This window comes from Amphiprion ocellaris, chromosome 2 (assembly GCF_022539595.1).
Source record: "Amphiprion ocellaris isolate individual 3 ecotype Okinawa chromosome 2, ASM2253959v1, whole genome shotgun sequence".
Classification (NCBI taxonomy): Eukaryota; Metazoa; Chordata; class Actinopteri; family Pomacentridae; genus Amphiprion; species Amphiprion ocellaris.
Genome location: NC_072767.1, coordinates 22576876 through 22587942, shown reverse-complemented (window position 1 = coordinate 22587942; position 11067 = coordinate 22576876). Strand labels below are relative to the sequence as shown.

At 38.4% G+C, this 11067-nt stretch overlaps 1 protein-coding gene across 5 annotated transcripts in view; it reads right to left on the bottom strand.

Annotated features, from left to right (window-relative positions):
* rabgap1l (RAB GTPase activating protein 1-like) overlaps positions 1-11067 on the bottom strand; it is a 120672-nt gene that overhangs the window by 79294 nt on the left and 30311 nt on the right. The window lies entirely within an intron of this gene.

Here is an 11067-nt window from a genome sequence, read left to right as displayed (position 1 = left end):
TGGGCAGCAGAAGCTTGCAAAAAAAGTACATTGAATGCATCTTTTGTATCATTGTTGTATTCTTTTCTGATCATTAGAGGCAATGAGGAGTGGATAGCTACAAGTTGGATGGAAAATGACCAATCTGAAACAAAATTACACTTGACCTTTTCCAGGAAGAGCGCTTTGATTAAATTATAACATACATGTTTAAAAAGAGCAACCATGACAAGAAGTAAAACAATCACAGAAAAAGAAGAAAACTTTGTGGCTGAGCTGCACTGAAATGAGTCACTGAGAGAACACTACTACTGTGCACATTTTAAAGTTTGCACAGACATATTGTATACTACAAAGTATACTTGAGCAGACTGAGAAAAGAAAACAAGATACTGTCCAATTATATAATTGTGTCTCATTCGAGAAGTATACACTATTGTTTGGTGAGCAAAACCAAGTGTGTTCTGAACAACAGCAAGGCAATGTGCCTTCTAGAAGAAGAGTCATTCACACAATGGCTAAACCTATTCCTGACTTCAGTGTCCTTGAGGTAAATGTAACACGATGAAGGAAAACTGTAATGTGCAATACAATACATAGTAAATGGTGGCTCCTGCTATTTCATCTCTTTGACATGCCACCTGTTTATGACAGCGCATTCAAGCCATAGAAAATGCTCACACAGACTTGCTGATTTATATATAAAGGCAGTAGCTGCAGAAGAAGTTATATCTTGGTTTAAACATTTTATAAGCAACATTCTTAAATATGGGATATTTAAACTATAGATTTCTGATTTGTTCATTTTCCAGTTTGCTAATAATAATAAAATGATCATTAATTACTGCCAATAAAGGTCTTTATCGTTACCTTTTACAAATTAATAGAAACATTACATTTTTGTAATCCATGGCACAATATTTGAGTTATACCATGGTAACATACATTAAGTTGAAATTTTCAAAGAGATGTAGTGCAGATGTATACAAGATAAAATTATTTTGAAACAATAGTTGGCCATCAAGACAAGAAAAGCACTCAGAGAGCGCAGTACTCCGCCAAGGCTGCTCAGTCATATGACTTCCGACTGATTTCAACAATTTGTGGTCCGCAGTGGTCGATTTGCAGTAGGATTGTAATCATGTGATTGTCAGCAGGCAGCTGAAGATTTCACATGTAGTCATAGTTACAGTGACGCCATGCAGTTATCTCGCAATTATACAGAAATCTTTAACAAATCCGTGGATCCAGACTATAAGCCGCATAACTGCAAAAATCTAATCACTTGGTTTTTGTGTCATCTCTGACCATCCCTAAAAATTTCATCCAAATCCGTTAGTCTGTTTTTGACTAAGGTTGCAAACGGACAGACATCAGACGGATAAACCAACGCTGATCGTCCCATAACTCTGCCGCGTTCCTTGGCGGAGTAATAAAAGCAGCATCAGTGATATAACTTACAAAGAAGTCAGTATACTTGATGTTTATCATCTATTAGCGAGTGTTTACAAGGTTAAACTGAGAGAATATTCTCCCGAGGTAGCCATTGTGAAAAACACTGAAAAAAAAAAAAAAAATTTAAAAAGCAGAAGACTGGGCAGAAAGATAGGAAACTTAAACTAAAAATAGAAAAAATGGAGACTGAAAAAAAGGTCAGGGAGGCAGTTGTGTTGTTACTATGGAAGGAGCCAGTCAATGGAGATCTCTCAACACGGTGCTCTTTACCTTTGGAGGTGGACACTGATGAAAAACACGACCAGAAGGCCACCGTTAATAATTCATTCTGCTCCAAAACAAAGCCAGCGGGGCCACTTGGAAACAAAGGTGGAGGCTGATTCACCTTTCACGGCTTCCCAGCATCCCACCCTCCTCCACCCCTGGGCTCCTGCTGATATCAGTCTCAACAGCAATGTGTCAGCATAAGCAGGGAGTTTACATCTACATTAAAAGGTGTTTGACTGGGAGGCTTATCCAGAGCACAGTAAATAATGATGCAAGGTGTTCACCATCTTGTTCAAAGACTCTTTACCAGGAGAAGATGAGTGACTATAATTAGTTAAGTACAGTTTACATATGTGGCATCTTTATGGAGCATGCTCTGGGGGGGGGGGGGGGGGCGCAACAAATGAAAACATTAATCCAAAGATTGTCAACCACCTTTTTCAATAAATTGATTCAATAAATCAATAACACATTGCTGACCTTATTAAGACAAAATGAATAATACCTAGTGGTCAAGTAACAACATACAGTAGTCAGTCTGCTCCTGAAGGTTGACCAAAGGACAGTCAGTACTGTAAGCTCTGTTCACATGACATTAGTATAGAGTCTTGTTGAACAATACCTGCATAGGCTCCTGGATAAAAATTTACAAAAAGAAAAGATAAAAAAAAATGAGGGAAGGTGAAAGTCCTTTAACACAAACAGATAGTGCACATCTGTTGATAAGGATGATGGCAGTTAATATGTAAATATGGGAAATAATGCACATATATCCTTATATTTAGAGATAATATATCACAAGTACACACATGGACAAAATTGTTGGTACCCCTCGGTTAATGAAAGAAAAACCCACAATGGTCACAGAAATAATTTGAATCTGACAAAAGTAATAATAAATAAAAATTCTATGAAAATTAACCAATGAAAATCAGACATTGCTTTTGAACCATGGTTCAACAGAATTACTTAAAAAAATAAACTCATGAAACAGGCCTGGACAAAAATGATGGTACCCTTAACTTAATATTTTGTTGCACAACCTTTTGAGGCAATCACTGCAATCACTGTGGGTTTTTCTTTCATTAACTGAGGGGTACCAACAGCTTTGTCCATGTGTGTACTTATTCAATAATCCAGCCAGCCAGCGGACATCTATTGTGGCACTAATGATAATTTTATTGTTTCTTATGGGATGTTGCCCAATTAGACTAAATTCTTCCAGTATTTATCAGAGGTCCATATTTGTTTTGTGATGAATGAAATCTTCACAGTCCAGGAATGGTCTTCATGTGTAGGACGCCTTTTAACTCACAAGTTTGCCTGGATGGGATCAGACACACTGACAAGAAAAAAAAAAAAACAGGAATATTTTTCAGATTTCAGGGGCAACTGTGGATCTCCATTTTTTCTCCTGTTGGGTTTACTGTTGTAGCCAAGGAAGCAGATACAGACAAAGGAATTGTCTTGTCCACTAAGAACTAATGGATGATGATTAATTACACAAAGTCATAGAACTATGGATTAATGTGCAATGCCACATTATACTTGTCATAAGCTTGGAGTTTATTCATTTCTATTTTAATGTGTATAGACGGCATCTTATTGTTTAACTACAAAGATACTGGTACAGCAATGCAAAGGAAAAGGTTCATATTCCTACAACTACCATTCTCATGAACATTACCTGCTGGTATATAGTAACTTCTGTATCAAGTGGCTCACTGGTTTACAAGATGTTGGTTATCAAGGAATTTCTATTATTTCATTTTTCTAAAAAAGCAAAATGTGTCGTGGTTTCTGTATTGTAACTCTGATCACTAACAACACTCTTGTTCAAGAGTCTTGGGGCTCGGATATGGAGGGGTAGGTGCTTAGTGGGGCAGATTACCGCTGGTTCACTGCATGGATACAGACCTTCAGCTAGCACATCAATAGACCAACACTAAACTTAGCTTAGCAATAGAAGTCAGTCTTATATTTATCAAGAGTGGGTCAAGCTGTGTTTGGATTCACTTCCAAGGTTTACGGCACAGAAGATGAAGAATTTGAAGTACTGACAACATTAGAAGTCACTGACCGGAGTGTAGCTTGACTGCCTGTCACGAAGACTTCACTGGAAACTGACGTCATACACTGACACTATTTGCCAAAAATCAAAACATGGATTCCTTGTAGATACTGTGATCATTTCACACTAAATCTAATGAACTCCAGACCAGTAAGTCCTTGTACATCTCTTGGCTCACCAGTATCCTGGAGTGAAATAGTGCCATGGACCAGCATCACGTTTGGAAAGTATAGGTGTACTATATGCACTTTACTGAAACGCTGATACCATTTTTACAGTCACATCTCTTTGTCACTGTGAACGCAGAAAGTGTGACAGTAGTTGCATAAAGCAGCAAACATAAAAACAACAACAACAACAACCAGAAAGCTGTGATTACTGTTTTTGGAAGTAACCGATGTGACAACACATTATTATATAATATAAAACAGCAACAGCATATGAGACTGTTAACGTTAAGAAGTCAGCTTGCAGTATCTGGAGATCAAAGTTACAGCTGTAATCATCACATTTAAATGGCTACAATGTATCACATATAAATGGCTACAATGTAAATTGAATTTCCAAATGTTAAAAATATTTCTGCCATTTTTGCCTCCAGCACAGTGTCACCATGTAAGCTGTTTACATTGAGAATACAGCAGCTGAATGGTAAAGAGGAGCTAAAGGTCAAAGACAGGCTGCCTACTGAAATCACCATCTATCATCTTCATTTAATATCATACCACGTGGCGGTGAAGACCTGTCTGACCGCTCAGGTTGAGATATTTATATTCATTATCCTGTAGCTCCTATTCTCCATGTACCAAGTAGGTCAGCATGTAATGTGCATCTCTTAGTCATGTGAATGTAAACAGTAAACAAGTCCTTGGATGTTCACTTGATCTGACTGGGTTTTTTTTGCCAAAGAAAAACACAAATATTGTTTAAATAGGTCCTGTTAGCAGCCTGTTGTCCTGTATTATGGATGTGTCACTACTGTATATCCTGGGGTATGCAGTGCTATGTTACTGACTATGCTGAATGTTTTTTCTTGCACAACGGAGCAGATTCACATTTTATCTGACTCTAAACTGCATACAAACAGCATTCCTGCTACATGCAAGTCTAAATTCAGCATCAAGATGAAAATGTTAATGATGTTGTTCATGGCAAGTCATTCAGATCTATTGAATTAGGAGATACAAGCTGGTGCTGGTCAGCAGTACGAAGAAAAGAGAGCAGAGCACTGCTCCAGCTGTGAGGCTACAGTCGGTTTGAAGACTGAGACACAGAAGTGTTGTGACCAAAGAAGAAGCTGGAGGCTGGATCTCCTTAATCCAAGCTGTCATAGCAGTGTCAGTACAGCTAGGAGGCTAAGATAATACACACACAGTGGATGTAGTTACTACTGTATGGTAGCACAATTACAGTTAGAACAAATATCCTACAAAAAAAATGTTCCCACACTTTTTGTTATTTCTATCTAGATAGGAAATTCTACATTTAATTCAAGGCATTGAGAAGACATTAAATAATATGACATATAATACATATACTGATTACACCATCTCAACTACATTCAGTATCTACACATTCTGATAAGTGGTTAAGTGGAGATACTAAAAATCAATCATAAATTCTGTCTTATAGTTTTCTCTTGTTCATCTGTTTAGTGAAATGATACTCTGATGCATCAGAAATGACCATTGGCTGACGAAAGGCAGCGTGTCCTTTTATGGTGCCTGCTGGTTTTCTGCTGTGGATACTGTATGTGATTTGGAGGTGGATGCATTATGGAGACACACAGACCGGAGAAAGAAGGAATGCTGTGAATAGCGCTATATTGTAAGGAGGGGAGAATGGAAGTGGCGTTGGCTGTATTGTGGACATGCAGTGCAGCTGCTGCCTACAGATACTATGAGGGAGGATGGGACAGTGGGGAGTGTGTAGGGGGGTTTGTATCGTGTGAAAGGCTTTGACTGACAATAGTTGGACCCTCATGGGGATTTTTTTCATCCATGAATGATGGGAGACCTCAAACTAGTAGCAGGGCAGAACTGAACTGAGTAATTATGTTTATGCATGCACACAGTGTGTAATTGTGCATACAGCCATACTGTAATTTCAGGTAAAGGTAACATATCTTGTATTATTGTCATAATGTCAGTGTCTAAAGACCTAAGAAAAATTACTTTTGTCTGTCAGCTTTAATCACACTGCATGGCTTTGAACTCCATCAGCGAGCTTTGAAAGAATTTCCGAGGTCCACCAGGTCTGGCAGAGGTGAAACATCAAAATCCCCAGAGCTGGACTTTGTTCTGTCATGAAGTTACAAACGAGTGTGCAGTACATATAATGGTATCAGACGACTCACTGAATGACATAATAAACTAGAGCAGCAATGACCAGTCAGTTTATAAGAAATAATCTGCAAGATTTTCATAATCGATTGATCCATGAATGCATACTGCGGGTCATCAGCAATCTGGCATCATTAAACATTCTGTGTAATTCTTTTGTTTTTAAAGACTCAGCACCTACTGAAAAAGTAACAAGCATTATGATTTTAATATGTATCTTACCCTGCCTTATGTAAGTGGAGCTAGTAAACCATGACATATAGCAGTGTCACAAAAGGGCAAAATTCAAACTACTATACACTCATACTGTACAATAGTGACTGCAGTGGTTGCCAGAAGGTTGAAAAAGTACTCTGGGAAATTCATAAGAAGCTGGCCACCTACCTAGGTTCCAGTTATTCAAATATCAAGTACTTAATTAACTAAAGCAGAATGCTGAGACAAAGGTGAAAGCAGACACAGAATCGTCATGGAGACAACTTCAAGCAAGTCCAAAGACCCTTGCAGTTACCATAGCAGCCTATCTTATGTACATTATACTCCATGTATCTGTATGTGGGTTATCAGGCGTGGGTGTAGTATTATTCCAGTCTGGCTGCATGACTGATGCTACCTTTGATTGTACACCAACATTAAATGTCATCACTAAGCTGGCGCCAGGCCTGAATATGATTCGACAGCAAAATGTAAAGCACCTTACAGTCCTGGTATAATTACATTTCTGCTTTTAATTACGTGTTTTGTAAAGAACTTGAGGGTTCGTTCCAGTCTTGGGAGGGGAGTCCAACAAAGATGAGGTAAGAAGCAGAAATGACAGACACAAAATAATAGTTACTTGATGTAAATTTGTATCTGGTATGCATTTCTTCAATGATTTTTCTATAAAAACACAATTATACTGGAGTCACAAGCAATGAAAAGAAAAGATAAAAAGAAAAAAAATCAGTCCCCTCTGCAAAACAATCTCCTTGGAAGACCTTCAGGTCCATACAGTCTGAGGCTCCTCACAGCCTGCTGCGGAAAAACCACTGTTCCAGGCTTCTGCTTCCAGTCATCGAACCTGAGGAGAGATCCTGACCTCTGTTAACACACTAGCTGTGCTGTGAGTGAGATTGGTTTTTGGAAAGGTAGCCATGGAAATAGCTGGCAGAGCTTTTTTAAGCTGTGGGTTCAAGCGTGGCAGCACACCTTGGGCTTGTTCAGTTCTAGGGACACGAAAAGGTTGTTCAAATGTCACCAGCAAACCCCCAACCCCTACCCCAAACACAGTGCCGGACCAGCCGAGAAGGGAGTTATTTGTGAATGTCTCAGATGCCCTAAGGCTGTAGTGTGTGCGACTGAGTGTGCATTTGTGACTCTGTGTGTGACGACTGTAAATGAGAGCAGTTCAACACTGAACATGACACTTGCGATCTATGATATCAACCTACCCGGCCATGGGCCACAAGCTGTTAAATGCTCAGTAACTTAGTCTAACCCCGTGTTTCTCACATTGGGAATTCTCATGAGGTCAAAAATCTCTCTGTGGGTCTCTAACAGGGGCCACTGGTGAGACACAGTGCTTATTTACAACATGGACAGCATTTCCAACAGAGCGCAGTGCAATTACTTAGAATTCAATCAGCATTAACGTTGTCACCGAGCACAGACAACAGACATTTATCATTTGCCTCACTTCTCTTTTACCCTCCCTCTTCCATCTTCCCTCAGTTCCATTCATTTGGTGCAGCTATTAATAGCTCTGCCAACCGCCTATCAATACCATCACTACTCCAGCAAGACAGAGGATGTGGGCGTGGCCCGGGCAGCGGAATGAGAATAAATGAGCTGAACTACAGAAGCTGTGTCTTATGTAACGAGAGTGAGAAAGAATGGGGGGAGGGAGGCAGAGGGGGAGAATGAAAGAAAGAGAGAGGCACAGAAAAACACGGTTAACACAATAAAGAAAGTGAGTGTAAGCCATAAAAAAAGAGACAGCGCTACAGACAAAAAGTAAGTGACTGTGGGAAATGGAAAATGAGAAAGAAAAGGGACACAGGGAACCAGGTAGACAAATGAAATAGCAGCAGAAAAACTGTCCAATACAACACATAAAAATGAGAGACAGATTGAGTAAGACAACAAGATATTTACACAGCAGTGAAGGACAACTAAAAATCTGTGACTCAGGAAGGAGACAACTCGGCCAGCTCTCTTAACATTTACACACATTCCTTTTCTTCTCTCAGTCACCATCAGCTTCATATTTATGGGTTCACATTCCTCTCTCGCAATTTTTCTTCTTTCCATCTATTCCCCTCTCCCTCTGCTTATTGATTGAGGCAGGTAGTTTCACCTGCTTCTGTGTGGCAAAAAGAAAGACTGTTATTATCAATAAAAAGGAGGATCTCTGTTTACTTTGAGTGTTTATATCATCTCCTGCTACTGCTGATGTTGTCTGATCCAGTGGGGCTTTGTAACTTTACATACTGGTTTGCAAAGGTCTTACAGTCTCAGAATGGGTTACAGACTTTGGTTATACAACTGCCTGATCACATTCGGAGAATAAAAAACTGGCAAAAAAATCTCTAATGAGATTAACACAGAGTACATAAAACAAAGGTGACAATAACATATTCATGAAATAGTCAATATATCAACATATCAAACAAAGGCAGAGATATTTATGGGTTTAAAAAATGTTGGACAGGTATTTGCATCACTGTCAAGCAAAGCAAAATTTCATTAAGTTGTAGTATAATGTATGGCAAGTCATAATTATGAGCAGTAATATTCCCACAGTTGACCTGCACTAATCTATTAATTTGATAATACACTATTATTCAAAAGTTTGGGGTCATCCAGACAATTTCATGTTTTCCATGAAAACTCACACTTTTTTTCATGTGCTAACATAATTGCACAAGGGTTTTCTAATCATCAATCAGCCTTTCAACATCATTAACTAACAAAATGCAGCATTAGAATACAGGAGTGATGGTTGCTGGAAATGTTCCTCTGTACCCCTATGTAGATATTTCATTGAAAATCAGCCGTTTCCAGCTAGAATAGTCATTTATCACATTAACAACGTCTAGACTGTATCTTCACTGAAAAAAAAAAATTTCTTTCAAAAATAAAGACATTTCTAAGTGACCCCAAACTTTTAAACGGTAGCATATGCAACAAAGTCCAGAACTGTTGCTACTCTTGCCTATTTTAATATCAGCATTTATGTGAAATTCTTCTCATTTCTGCCCTCCTGAACTTGAACCTTGACTGTGACCTTCTACTGTGGGTTGCTAGTACGACTGACAACAATATTTATATTGTACTACGCATGTTAGACGGCATGTTTACTAGGTTTTAGATTTGCACAAGTCATTTGCTGCAAGTCATTCTGGAGAAAAACATGAAAAAAAACGTGAATTTCTACACTAATCTCCATTTGTGTTATTTGTTTGTTGTTGTAGGATTTTTTTTATACATAACTTATCTGGTTTGGTTCACATGAACTCTGGAGTGCTCAGACATGTTGATTGGATCAGTAGTATTTGATGTGTGGACAACCAAGGTCCCAGTTTTTTGCTATTTTAACAAGCATCTTCACATTTAGGCAAATTCAGAATTTAAAAAAAAAAATCTGAATTTAGGTAAATTCAGCTACTGTCACACACATGGCCTGCGTCGTTCATGTGGCCTCTGTCTGATAACACCTGATGGGTGTCTCTGTTCAATCTTCATAAGGCAAAATAAGCCTCATACGTTTTAACACGAAGACAAGACAGAAGCAACTGGTAACTTCACACATTTAATGACAATATGTAGACATTACCATTTTAACAAGTCAAAGTAGCAAAAACTGGAAGCTTGATTTGTCTTTTTTTCCATTTTCAAATGGCAATGAATAAAATTTGGCATTTGCTGGAGCCATGCAATGATTTGTATTTGCTGCACCAATTTTATCTGTGTCCTCATTAAATTTTATGGCTCTAGGAATTACATTTCTGGAGATATTAAACCATTAAATTGGCTTCTTGAGTAAGATGTTTTGTAAAGGGAGAAAACAAATATTTTCAGGTCTGAAAACATATGAGATTCGCAATATTCTGCCAAAAATATTTTACAGAACTGTTTTGGTTCTCAAATAACAAAGAAGTAAACTCTGAAAAAAATCTGAGACAGTAGAGCAACATATGTCCTGAATTCTGCCTGAATGACACAGACTGTGCAAGCAAGCTTTTAATCTATCGGTTCTAAGCAAATTACATCAACGCCACATAAGAAATTGACCTCAACAGATGTGAATTCAGTTTGTAGATGGTGCTGTTGCAACAGAACTCGCCCTTGCATCTATAGAACAGCATCATCACCATTCTAAACTTAAATGACTAACCAACTGCAACAAATAGGTTACATGCAAACACAGTCTTAAAACATCCAATAGTTAAATATTAAAGGTCCAAAAATTCACTGTCAGTCCTTGCACGCTCTCTGGGAGGCCAAAGGGCCAGCACAAGCTGTCCTGAGACAGTACCACATGCATTTTAAATGTCACCGCTAAATTAAAGTGTTCTCCAACTTGACACACAGTTCAGAGGAACAGCGCTAATGAACTGCAGTATCAGTGATGCTGGTTAGACATATAACTGCACACAAAAAGGACAAATATTTTCATCAAAGTGACATGATCTCATAACGGTTCACACCACACATCTGGTTTCCACCAAAACACAACAACCACTTCACCTGGAAGAACCAATGCACCATCTACGTAAGGCACGAGTAACATACACACACAAGAAAATTACAAAATACTGACAAAATACCAAAGTGATGCGTGAGTACTATAATATTAACAAGAGGAAAGACAACTCTACATATCACTCTAAATCAAAGTAACTCTTGACTTCTGTTAGGAGTCACTTTTTAAGCTACAGCTGACATATGAGATCCAATAGTAACCACTAAAAG